We start from the raw sequence: 12,064 nt of genomic DNA on the forward strand, positions 1-12,064 counted from the left end.
GAAACAGCTAGTTCACCGAACCGGAGCAAGTAAGTGCTTTGAGATTTAAGCAATGTAAATAGTTTGTTGAACTAGTCAAATCTGTAAAATCACAAAGGTATATTCAGAGCTATTTATTCAGAACAACCCGAGAAGGAGTTACCCTAAAAAAAAATCTTTTGTAAAAGTGGAAAAGGCATTCAGAGTGGAATACGGATTTAGAAAAAGAAATGTAACTGAAAACATGAGAGCCATAATAGAGAAGGAACAAGTTACTTACCCCTGGAAACATTATTTTGACTGGATGTTCCTCCCACGCATTCCTCATCTTATGATATCTTGGTTTCCAGATTCAGCTGCTTCGGAAAAAATTCTCTCGGCAGAGGGCGCTGTGCGTCGAGACAGTTGACTCAATGTCCCTCAGGGGCTTCCATCTCGGTTGACGACGTCACTGTCGAGTAAATATACCACGCGCAGCACCCGTTGGCTTCAGTTCTGTTTTTTTCCACCACCCATATGCAGAATTACCGGCCTTGATAAGTGCCTTTAAATTATTAGGCCTTAAAAGAGCACAAGGTCTAAGGCTTGGAAATTCTACAGTGGGGTAGGTTGGGAGGGCGATGAGGAATATGTGGGAGGAACATCCAGTTGAAAGAGCGTTACCAGACGTAAGTAACTTGTTCTTCGAATGGATTGTGTCCGCCCACGTATTCCTCATCTTATAGTAGACTCCCAAAGCAGTATTAGGTTCTTCTGGAGGAGGGAGTAAGAATTGAGAGTTATTGTTTGTCCTGAATGGAGCATAGAACTGCCTTCCCAAATCTTCCTTCATTGTTAGAAGTGTCTAAACAACAATGTTTTGTGAACGTGTGGAAGGTGGACCAGGTAGCTGCCTCGCAGATGTCCTTTATCGAACTTCCCTCTGAAGGGCAAAGGAAGTTGCCATGCCCCTAGTGGAATGAGCCCTTAAACCTTATGGCGGATCTTTCCCAGCTAGCCCATAGCACTCCAAAATAGCCAGTATGATCTATCTGGATAGAGTCTGTTTGGTAACTGACAGACCTAGTTTGTGTAACCAATGAAAAGTTGGCCATGCTGTCGCAACTTTGCCATCCTTGAACTATAAAATCTTAGAGCTCTCCTAGGATCGAGTCTATGGAATCTTTCCTCTTCTTTGCCAGGATGAGGAGGAGGATAAAAGGCCGGAAGCCCAATTTTCTGTGCTAAATGGTAATTTGACACAATCTTAGGTAGAAAAAAGGGTTTGACCTTAAGGACAACCGTATCCTTGTAAAAAGTGGTCATCTGAGGAGAATGCCTGCAGCACACTCACCCTGCGGGCTGATGTTATCGCTACTAAAAAAATAGTTTTGTAAGTTAGAAGCCTTTAAGGGCAGGAATGCAGTGGCTCGAAATGAGCGCACGTCAAAAACTTTAAAAGCAAGTTAAGGTCCCAAGTTGGTATTTGGAATGGTGCAGGAGGAAACAAATTTGTGAGTCCTTTAAGAAATTGAATTGTTAAGGGTATTTTGAAGTAGGATGCCTCTTCCAAGGTGCACTTGAATATGAAAGCACTACTAGATAACCCTTGATTGTTCCAATCTGGAGCTCCAGATTTGCCAAATGTAGTAGAAGAGGGTCCACATCCTTTTCCCTAGACCAACTGCAGAACTTGTTCCAACGGCAGCAGCACAAAGATTTTGTTGCTGGCCTTCTGGCCGAAAGCCAAGTCTCCATTACGTCATCCAGGAGGGTCCAAATACTCTGCCTCTCAGAAATCAAGCATGAGGGCTGGGTGTCTTGACCTCTGGATGGAGAATCCGACCCTTCTCTTGCGAGAGAAGGTCCTCTCTTTGTGGAAGAAGACGTATTGGAGGGCAGATGGACATGTCCAGAAGGTCCAGGTACCACGTCCTCCTGGCCCAATAGGATCATGAAAATCCTGAACTTTCTCAACCTCATGAGGAATGACAGGGACTGGAGGAAACGCGCACAGTAGTGGAAAATTCCAGTCCACTACGAACACGTCCCCTAGAGCTCCTCTTGGAGGAAATTCCCTGGAGCAAAAGAGTTTGCACTTCCGGTTGACACTGGTTGCGAACAGATCCATTTGCGGGGGTCCCCAAAGGGTGAACATCTTTTGAAGGACTTCTTGAGCTAGTTCCCACTCGTGGGAGACTGTGCTCTGCCTGCTCAGAGCGTCCGCCACTGTGTTCTCCTCTCCAACTAGGTGAACTGCCGATAGACTCCTTCTTGAATTAGCCAGAACCAGAGCTGCATTGCTTCTCTGCACAGTGGCAGCAACCCTATGCATCCTCTCTTGTTGAGGTCATACATGACCACTGTCTTGTCCATCATTATCAGATCATTCTTTCCCCGTAAAGAGGGCAGAAAGGCCTTCAGCGCTAGCCTGATTTCCCTCGGCCCTAAAATATTGATGTGTAGTTTGGGCTCGTATGGAGACCAATGTGAGAAATCTATAGGTGTCTCACCCGCTAGTCCCTGGGGATTTGCCATTTAGGTGGCCATTGCTATTGGAACCAGTTCCTGGGGTGGACCAGTGTGGGAAGATCACCTGGATGGGGGCAAGGGCGTCTTCGGGGAGTGGAAGCAAGACACCAAAGGGTGAGATAAGGTATCCCCTCCCTTATAACACCTTTTCCGCACCATAACATGCAGCATATCTAGAACCCCCCCACTCCACCTTTCCGATATGAACATTGTAACGCTCACCTGATTCCCGCAGAGGCGCCGGTCTTGACTGGGTGAATGCCGTATCTTCAAAGGTGATGTGTAACACACGGTTGGCTCTTTGGGCTGGACCTCTGTGCACTGTATGCCTGACTCGAAGAGTAAGATGTCTGCAGATAGAAAATATGGGATTAATGAACTGGGGTTATTGGGTGCCTCTCTCCTCTTCCCTTTCTCTTCTCCTGTAGAACCCCAAAGGTTAACGCCCTCACCTTAGGTAAGTGAACGCCGAGCTCTCCATCTGCCTCGGGGCAGGGTGCCGTAACCAGTTTCTTCACTGGATAAGGGTGCAGGCCTCTTGACCTCAGAGGACTGCTGTCCGTCGTTAACTGCACGAACGGTAAGTTCTGGGCACTTCAAATGTCTTAAAAGTCTTTTGTAATGATATCTCTTGTTTTGCAGGGTTCCGGCGATGGCGGATGGCGGGCTGATGAGAGTTGAGGATCGAACCCGCGTGAGGAATAGAAGCGCCTGGAAGCACGTAAGTAAGCGCTTGTAGCCTGCTTCACGATGCGCACTAACTGTCCCTTTTATCTTGCAGGTACAAGTTCGGAGCTTTAGAGAAGCTGAAGGGTGCTGGAATGCCCACTGGATTCGGCGTGGGAAGGAGTAATGGCACGTGAGTAATAAAGTTGCCCAATGTCTTTAAACGCACCTTCTTTTGTCTTTCAGATGCGGGATGCAGCGCCGAAGGCCTCCGGAGCGTGCGAAGAGCTGGTAAGCTTTTGTCTTTCAGATGCCGAAATGCAGTGCGAAGACCTCCGGAGCATGCGAAGAGTAGGTAAGCCTTTGTCTTCAGATGCCGGAATGCAGCGCGAGGCGTTGGTGACAGCCGATGGACCAGGTAAGAGATGCGCTGCCACTGAAGACCGTAGTGCTAACCTGTTCTTTCTTTGTCTTTACAGGTGCTGCTGAAGACTGGATTCCAGGATGGTAAGCCTTTGTTCCCTTAGGCCCAGGATCAGAAGCAGAAGACACGATGAGCGTTCTGCTGCAGAGAATGCAGAATAACACAAAGCAAGATTCATCCATCGGGTGTGGTTTAAATAGCCTCCTGTAGTGCTTAGGTGTCTCCTTCCACAGCCACGCCTAGGTAAGAAAAGAGTTCCTGCTTTCCAGAAGAGTTCCAGTGTTCTGAATCTAGGGAGTGGCTCCTGCCCCACCCAACAGGAAAAGTAGTCCCAAACAGAAGAGGATCAGGGGTTCAACTGGCAGGTAAGTAAGCAGCATGGTCTGCTGCAGGTAAGTCCACCCAAGCATTATGAGCCCGGCGCTTCCAGCGCTGGGACTGGGCATCTTTATGAGCCTGGTGCCACTGGCGCCAGGACAGGGTCCAAAAGGTCCCAATTGGGACTGGCTGGCACTCGGAACCGGGGTTATGGGTCTGCTTCCAAGGGAGTCGGGCAAGTCCTGATCTTTTGGAAGCAGAGATCATGACAGCACCCCCCCTCAAGGCCCCTCCCAAACCGGGCTTCTCCGGGGGTTTGGGCTTGTTAGGAAATGTTCGATGAAATCTTTTGATTAGACGAGGCGCGTGGACATATTCTGCAGGTTCCCAGGATCTTTCTTGGGGACCGTAGCCTTTCCAGTCAATCAGGTAAAATAGTTTAGATTTGGAGATCTTGGAATCCAGGATGCTTTTAACTTCAAACTCTAGTTCTCCATCAACTAGAATAGGTTTTGGAGATGTAGTTAGTCGGGTTTGAGGTTGCACGGGTTTTAATAGAGAGACATGGAAGACCGGATGTATCTTCATGTGAGGGGGCAAGTCCAACTTGACCGCTACTGGATTTACTATGGTAGTGATGGAATAGGGACCAAGGTATCTTGGGTTGAATGTGCGTGGTCCTTTTAGAGGTAGATATTTGGTGGATAACCAGACTTGATCTCCTACTTGATATTGGGGGTCTTCCTTCCGATGTTGGTCTGCTCCTTTCTTGTATTGTTCTTTAGCCCTTTGAAGGTGAGAAACGGCTTCCTTAAAGGCTTGGGTGATTGTAGAATGCAGGTGGTCTACTGCTGGTGTTCCAAGATCTTGGAGTGGATCCAACTCCGAGGTTCGAGGGTGACTACCGTATAAAAGAAAAAACGGGGTCTTCCCAGTTCCCGAGTGGACAGAGTTATTGTAGGCATATTCGGCTATCCAAAGGATATCTTTCCAAGTTTTTTCAGTTTGTTGTAGCATGCAGCGCAAATACTGTTCCAGAGTTTGATTGGTCCTCTCGGTTTGTCAGTCGGTTTGAGGGTGGTGGCTGGTCAAAAGTCTCACATCAATTTGAGCCGACCGACAGCAACTTCGCCAAAAATGAGAAATAAATTGACTACCTCGATCCGAAATTAGAACTGAAGGAAAACCGTGCAGTCGGACGATGTTTTCGAGAAATTCTCGGGCCAGAGTTGCTGCTGTTGGTAAGCCTTTGAGTGGAATGAAATGCGCCATCTTGGAGAATAGGTCCACGATTACTAGGATCGTATTGTATCCGGAGCATGGAGGTAGATCAGTGATGAAGTCCATAGAAAGCGTATGCCAAGGGCGAGGCGGGATGTCAATAGGGCGTAAGAGGCCGGCTGGTTTTTCCTTTTGACTCTTGTTTTGGGCGCATACTCCACAGGACATTATAAAGTCTCTGATATCTTTTTTCCAAGACGGCCACCAGAAGTAGCGCTTGATCTTTTCCGAGGTCTTGGTCATACCGGGATGTCCTTCCATTAAAGAATCGTGATAACAAGAGATTACCTTTTTCTGTAAATCTGTGCTGGGCAGGTATAACCGTTCTTGGAAATATAATAGGTTGTCCTTCACCGTAAAGTCCTTTCCCTGCAGATGCCAATTCTGTATGTCTGCTGGAGTTACCAGTAGCCTGGCTTTATCCTTAACTTCCTCTATGGATTGTGTGGCGATTACACCTAGAATTCTTTGTTCGGGAATGATAGGTACAGGTTTAGGATTGATCAAATGTTCTTCCACTCCCATCCGAGAAAGGGCATCAGCTTTACCGTTTTTTGTACCAGGTCGATAGGTAATTATGAAGTCAAACTCGGCAAAGAATAGTGCCCAACGGAGTTGCCTAGAGGATTGAGCTTTTGCGGTTTTCAAATATTGCAGGTTTCGGTGATCTGTAATCACAGTAACGGTGTGTCGGGCCCCCAGAAGATAATGCCGCCAAGCCTTAAAGGCGGACTTGATAGCTAGAAGTTCCTTATCAGTAATAGTGTAATTGATTTCAGGAGGCGAGAATTTGCGGGACCAAAATGCCACGGGATGCAACTGATTGGTTACTGGGTCCTTTTGTGATAGAACTGCCCCCATGGCAAGGCTCGAAGCATCAGTTTCAACGATGTAGGGGAGTTCTGGGCGAGGATGTTTTAAGATCGGTGCAGAGATAAATCTAGTCTTCAAATTCTGGAAAGCTTGTTCCGCCTCGGTAGACCATTCAAAACGTTTGTTTTTCTTTAACAAGGCGGTGATGGGCTGGACTATTCGAGAGAATTCGGGGATAAACCTGCGGTAAAAGTTAGCGAAGCCTAACATGCTTTGAACACCTTTTACGGAGGATGGCGATGGCCATTTGAGAATTGCATCGACCTTCTTTGAATCCATACGCACTCCGCTAGGTGATAATATGAATCCCAAGAATTCAACTTCAGTCACGTTGAAAACACATTTTTCCGACTTAGCGAAAAGTTTGTGTTGACGCAATCTCTGTTTCCGATGTTCAGTTTCCGATGAAGAATAAACGAGGATGTCGTCAATGTAAACAACAACACACACATCTATGAGCTCTCTGAGGACATCGTTCATAAAATATTGAAAGGCGGCCGGGGCATTGCAAAGTCCGAAGGGCATGACCTGATATTCAAATAGCCCATACTTGGTGCGGAAGGCCGTCTTCCATTCATCGCCCTCTTTTACTCGTACCAAGTGGTAGGCTCCTCTAAGATCCAGCTTTGTATATATGCATGCTTTTCTGACTTGGTCCAGGAGTTCAGGGATCAAAGGTAACGGATATCTATTCTTAACGGTGATCTGGTTCAGGGCGCGATAATCTATACAAGTTCTAAGGTCCCCTTCTTTTTTTGGAACGAAGAACAAAGCTGAGGAAGCAGGGGACTTGGAAGGACGAATAAACCCATTCGCTAGGTATTGATCCAGGTATTGTCGGAGGTGAAGATTCTCAGGCTCGGTGAGGGCATAAATTCTACTACAAGGAGGAGTAGATCCAGGTATCAGGTCTATCTGGCAGTCATAAGACCTATGAGGAGGTAGAGAGTTAGCCTGATCCTTCCGGAAAACATCTTGGAATTCTAGGTATTCAGGAGGTAACTGGGGAGCCTCCGAGGAAATTGCTGCCAGTGCAACACCAGGTCGAGGGTGACAAGTAGAGACACATTCTGGAAACTGAACCGTTCTTGCTCGCCAATCGATCTGAGGATTGTGCTTCTCTAACCAAGGAATTCCTAGAATAATCTGGAACTGAGGGGCCTTGATCACATCGAACACGATCTTCTCATGGTGTCCATCTTGACTTACTAGCGTCACTTCTTGGGTGGTATGCGTTACTGGTCCGGAGGCTATCTCCGTACTATCCACCGTAGTGATGACGTCCTTTACAGCCTTTGGAAAAAGAGTCAGATTCATCCTCAAAACCATTTCATGATCCACATAATTGCCGATGGCACCGCTGTCGACGTAAGCTTCAATCGCATGTAATCGATCCGGATGTTCAGGGCTAATGAGGACCATAGGTATCACGAAATGCGAGGTCACTGAACTGGTTTTAACGCTCGGCAAGAGGACCTCTATTCTTGTCGGGCGAGGTCGTTTCCCTGCTCAGAGTTTGTGACCGTGGTAACTGCAGCTCCTACTGCCTTCTTGGCTGGTTTCACCGGACAGTCTCGAAGAAAGTGCCCCGAGTTTCCGCAATAGAGGCATAATTGCAGCTGTTTTCTCCTTTCCCGCTCCTTTTGTGTTAGTGGTCCTTTCAGGCCCCCTATTTGCATGGGTTCCCCGGAGTCTACTCCTTTGGTAGGAGTTGGTGGTTTGGAAAATACTCGAGCATCAAACTTGGAACGATCGGCCTTCCTGTTCTGCAGTCTGTGGTCAATTTGAACGACTAAGTCAATATAGTCCGAACAGTCTTGCGGGGGATTCACTACTTGGGCTAACACATCTTTGAGCTCTCCACGTAGACCTCTATAAAACAGCGTAATCCTTTTGTCCTCAGGCCATCGAGTTTCCACTATCAGTCTGTTGAAAGACGCAATATAAGCCAAAAGGTCTTGATTACCCTGTCGCAATGAAAGGAGCTCATTGTCCAAGGCCTGCCCCTGTGAATGTCTTGCAAACAGTTTTTCCATACTGAGCTGAAAAGCTTGAAAATCATGGAGAACCGGATCATCTTGATTAACTAGAGGGATCGACCAGTCTGCCGCATTGCCACTAAGGTACGAAAGCACGAAAGCTACCTTAGCTTGATCAGTTGGAAAGGCTGCTGGCCGGCATAAGAAGTGCAACCGGCACTGATTAATAAATACTGCAAACCTCTTTGGGTCACCAGAAAATCGTTCGGGCGGAGCCAGAGGTACATTCCCAGGTAGGTTGATCTGCACTGGGTTCGTAGAGGATGTTGAAGGAAGATTTGCCCCTGATGCGGGTAACGGAGTTTGTCCGGCTTGTGACTGTAGCAATTGCCTAGCGAGATCGTCTGTTCGCTCCTTGGAAATAATCAGTTCCCTTCTTAGAGCATTCGTTTCCTGACGGGCTGCATGCACTTCTGCTCTTAGTTCCCCAAGTAACTGGGCTAGCTGGTCGGTATCCGAGGTTTCCATAGCGCCTGGGTGGGAGTTTTGCGGTAGGCTTTGTGTTCTGTAACGCTCACCTGATTCCCGCAGAGGCGCCGGTCTTGACTGGGTGAATGCCGTATCTTCAAAGGTGATGTGTAACACACGGTTGGCTCTTTGGGCTGGACCTCTGTGCACTGTATGTCTGACTCGAAGAGTAAGATGTCTGCAGATAGAAAATATGGGATTAATGAACTGGGGTTATTGGGTGCCTCTCTCCTCTTCCCTTTCTCTTCTCCTGTAGAACCCCAAAGGTTAACGCCCTCACCTTAGGTAAGTGAACGCCGAGCTCTCCATCTGCCTCGGGGCAGGGTGCCGTAACCAGTTTCTTCACTGGATAAGGGTGCAGGCCTCTTGACCTCAGAGGACTGCTGTCCGTCGTTAACTGCACGAACGGTAAGTTCTGGGCACTTCAAATGTCTTAAAAGTCTTTTGTAATGATATCTCTTGTTTTGCAGGGTTCCGGCGATGGCGGATGGCGGGCTGATGAGAGTTGAGGATCGAACCCGCGTGAGGAATAGAAGCGCCTGGAAGCACGTAAGTAAGCGCTTGTAGCCTGCTTCACGATGCGCACTAACTGTCCCTTTTATCTTGCAGGTACAAGTTCGGAGCTTTAGAGAAGCTGAAGGGTGCTGGAATGCCCACTGGATTCGGCGTGGGAAGGAGTAATGGCACGTGAGTAATAAAGTTGCCCAATGTCTTTAAACGCACCTTCTTTTGTCTTTCAGATGCGGGATGCAGCGCCGAAGGCCTCCGGAGCGTGCGAAGAGCTGGTAAGCTTTTGTCTTTCAGATGCCGAAATGCAGTGCGAAGACCTCCGGAGCATGCGAAGAGTAGGTAAGCCTTTGTCTTCAGATGCCGGAATGCAGCGCGAGGCGTTGGTGACAGCCGATGGACCAGGTAAGAGATGCGCTGCCACTGAAGACCGTAGTGCTAACCTGTTCTTTCTTTGTCTTTACAGGTGCTGCTGAAGACTGGATTCCAGGATGGTAAGCCTTTGTTCCCTTAGGCCCAGGATCAGAAGCAGAAGACACGATGAGCGTTCTGCTGCAGAGAATGCAGAATAACACAAAGCAAGATTCATCCATCGGGTGTGGTTTAAATAGCCTCCTGTAGTGCTTAGGTGTCTCCTTCCACAGCCACGCCTAGGTAAGAAAAGAGTTCCTGCTTTCCAGAAGCGTTCCAGTGTTCTGAACCTAGGGAGTGGCTCCTGCCCCACCCAACAGGAAAAGTAGTCCAAAACAGAAGAGGATCAGGGGTTCAACTGGCAGGTAAGTAAGCAGCATGGTCTGCTGCAGGTAAGTCCACCCAAGCATTATGAGCCCGGCGCTTCCAGCGCTGGGACTGGGCATCTTTATGAGCCTGGTGCCACTGGCGCCAGGACAGGGTCCAAAAGGTCCCAATTGGGACTGGCTGGCACTCGGAACCGGGGTTATGGGTCTGCTTCCAAGGGAGTTGGGCAAGTCCTGATCTTTTGGAAGCAGAGATCATGACAACATTTTATCAAGGACAGTTCATCGTGAGTGACAACGGACTAACACCAGAGCCATATACCTGACATGTCCCAACACAAGGGTCAGCCAGAGTCAGGAAATTACTGATAACTGCACAAACCTGACTTCCAACACACTTCCCAACACGGATTAAGGCAGAGCACGAAAGCACACTCTGAGGAAGGCCAAACGCACAAGGAAGCGACTATTCCAGGATGGCAGCCTAAACCGAGGAGAAAGGCGGCGAGACCAGAGAGGATGTCAAGGAGGGAGTTACCCTTGCCCTTTTCAGGAAAGGATCGCAACTTTCAAGAAGCCTCAAGAAAAAGAAACATAAGACCAGGAATTACAGCTGACAAATGTTGTAGCATGAGTCAAAGGTACACAGAGTCCTCCCGCATTGATAGCCATGATGGGGAGAAGAGATTGCCAACGTGGTACTGTCCCTTGACTTCATCAGCAAAGCAACGCCAACGAGTTCAGCACAGCCGGTGAGTCAGGAGAAACTGATAGGAGACCGGACTGTGTTATGCTCAAGGTCGCAAGCGGCAACATTGTATGAACAAAGAACTTGTGTGCGATTGAACTTTATGAAGCCAAAATAGGTACCAGATACAGAGTGGCCCGGCGCCACGTGGGTGCTCACTCGAAGGTCTCTGTTTGGTACCCCCAGAGCATGTAAAAGATTATTGAAAGTTGAAATAGAAGTGGTCCTGCAGCGGGTTAAGCTGAAGCCTGTGCACATTCGAAAGTCTTAGATTGCCTGTGAACTGAAATTTGTCTGAGACCGGAAGAGAGGGACTCATTGTTTAAAAGGGGATCTGAGCCCGGAAGAGGGGCACCTGGTGTGAAAAGTAAAACTCACCCGAGAAGATATTGTTGTGGTAAATGTGAACCCGACTGAGGGATGCCTACGAAATGAAATTGGTCTGAGCCTGGCTGAGGGGGATCCAGGGCGAAGAGTAAATCGCCCGACTTGAATATTTGGAACTTTTCTTTGTTGCTTCTGGTACATCAGGCCCTCTGAAGCAAGAGACTTTGAACAAAAGAGACTTGGGCACAGAATGCCCTGATGTTGGTAAAAGGAACTGTGACCTTGTGCTGAAGAAGCCGAAGAGTGTGCTGTGCTCCAGTGACCCGCCTTGTCACGTGCTAAAAACGTGGGGAACAGAGGCCAAGGGCCTAAACAACCTGACTCGTCATTTTGTGAACACTACTTTCTTTTTGTGAACATTATCCCACATTATTTTGTAGCATAGCGCTAAGGATTGGCAATAGTTTTTTTTTTAGGTTTAGATAGGTGTTTTTCACACCCCTGATAAAGTTCAATAAACACCCTTGAACTGTGATTACTAGAGTCTGTTTTACTTTGATATCATGCCTTCCTTACACCAACGACTGCTGATTGTCAGATCATTGGCGTGGGCTCCCCAGCCTATGAGCGAGGGGTCCGTCACTACTGTTAACTCCGGTCATGGTTTCCAAAAAGGTTCTCCTTTCAGAATGTTGTCCTTGCAGACCCACCACAGAAGGTCTGGTGAGACTCTGCTCGGAATCTGAAGGAGGTCCGACGTCCTGCCTGAGAATTGGGACCACTGTGTTCTGAGAGCCCATTGAAGGGATCTCATTCTCAGGTGAGTCTCTGGCACCAGAAAAATGCAGGATGCCATGAGGCGGAGCAACTTAAAAAGTCGAAGGCCTGAAGAGACTGGGCACTCTGAAATTTGGTGACCATCTGCAAAATGTCTTGAGCCCTCACCTCGGGTGGCAAGGCTTTTCCCAAGGTTGCATCCAGGACTGCTTCAATAAACTGGAGTCTCTGAGATGGTATCATGTGAGGCTTCTTGTAACTGAGGGAGAAGCCCAGTCTGTGGAGGGAGTGGCAGGTGATACTTAGATGTTCTTGGGCCTGTTCGGGTGAACGTGCCCTGATCAGCCAATTGTCCAGGTAGGGGTAGACATGAATCCCCCCCTCTCCTGAGACTTGCTGCCACCACTGC

The 12,064-nt window shown here is 48.2% G+C and overlaps 1 protein-coding gene across 1 annotated transcript in view; it reads right to left on the reverse strand.

The window, feature by feature from the left end:
* The window catches only part of UBAC1 (UBA domain containing 1), an 819,245-nt gene that overhangs the window by 165,184 nt on the left and 641,997 nt on the right, over window positions 1-12,064 (reverse strand). The gene's annotated exons all lie outside the window — the stretch shown is intronic.

The sequence above is a fragment of the Ambystoma mexicanum genome, chromosome 8, assembly GCF_040938575.1.
Source record: "Ambystoma mexicanum isolate Mex_15411 chromosome 8, UKY_AmexF1_1, whole genome shotgun sequence".
Lineage (NCBI taxonomy): Eukaryota > Metazoa > Chordata > Amphibia > Caudata > Ambystomatidae > Ambystoma > Ambystoma mexicanum.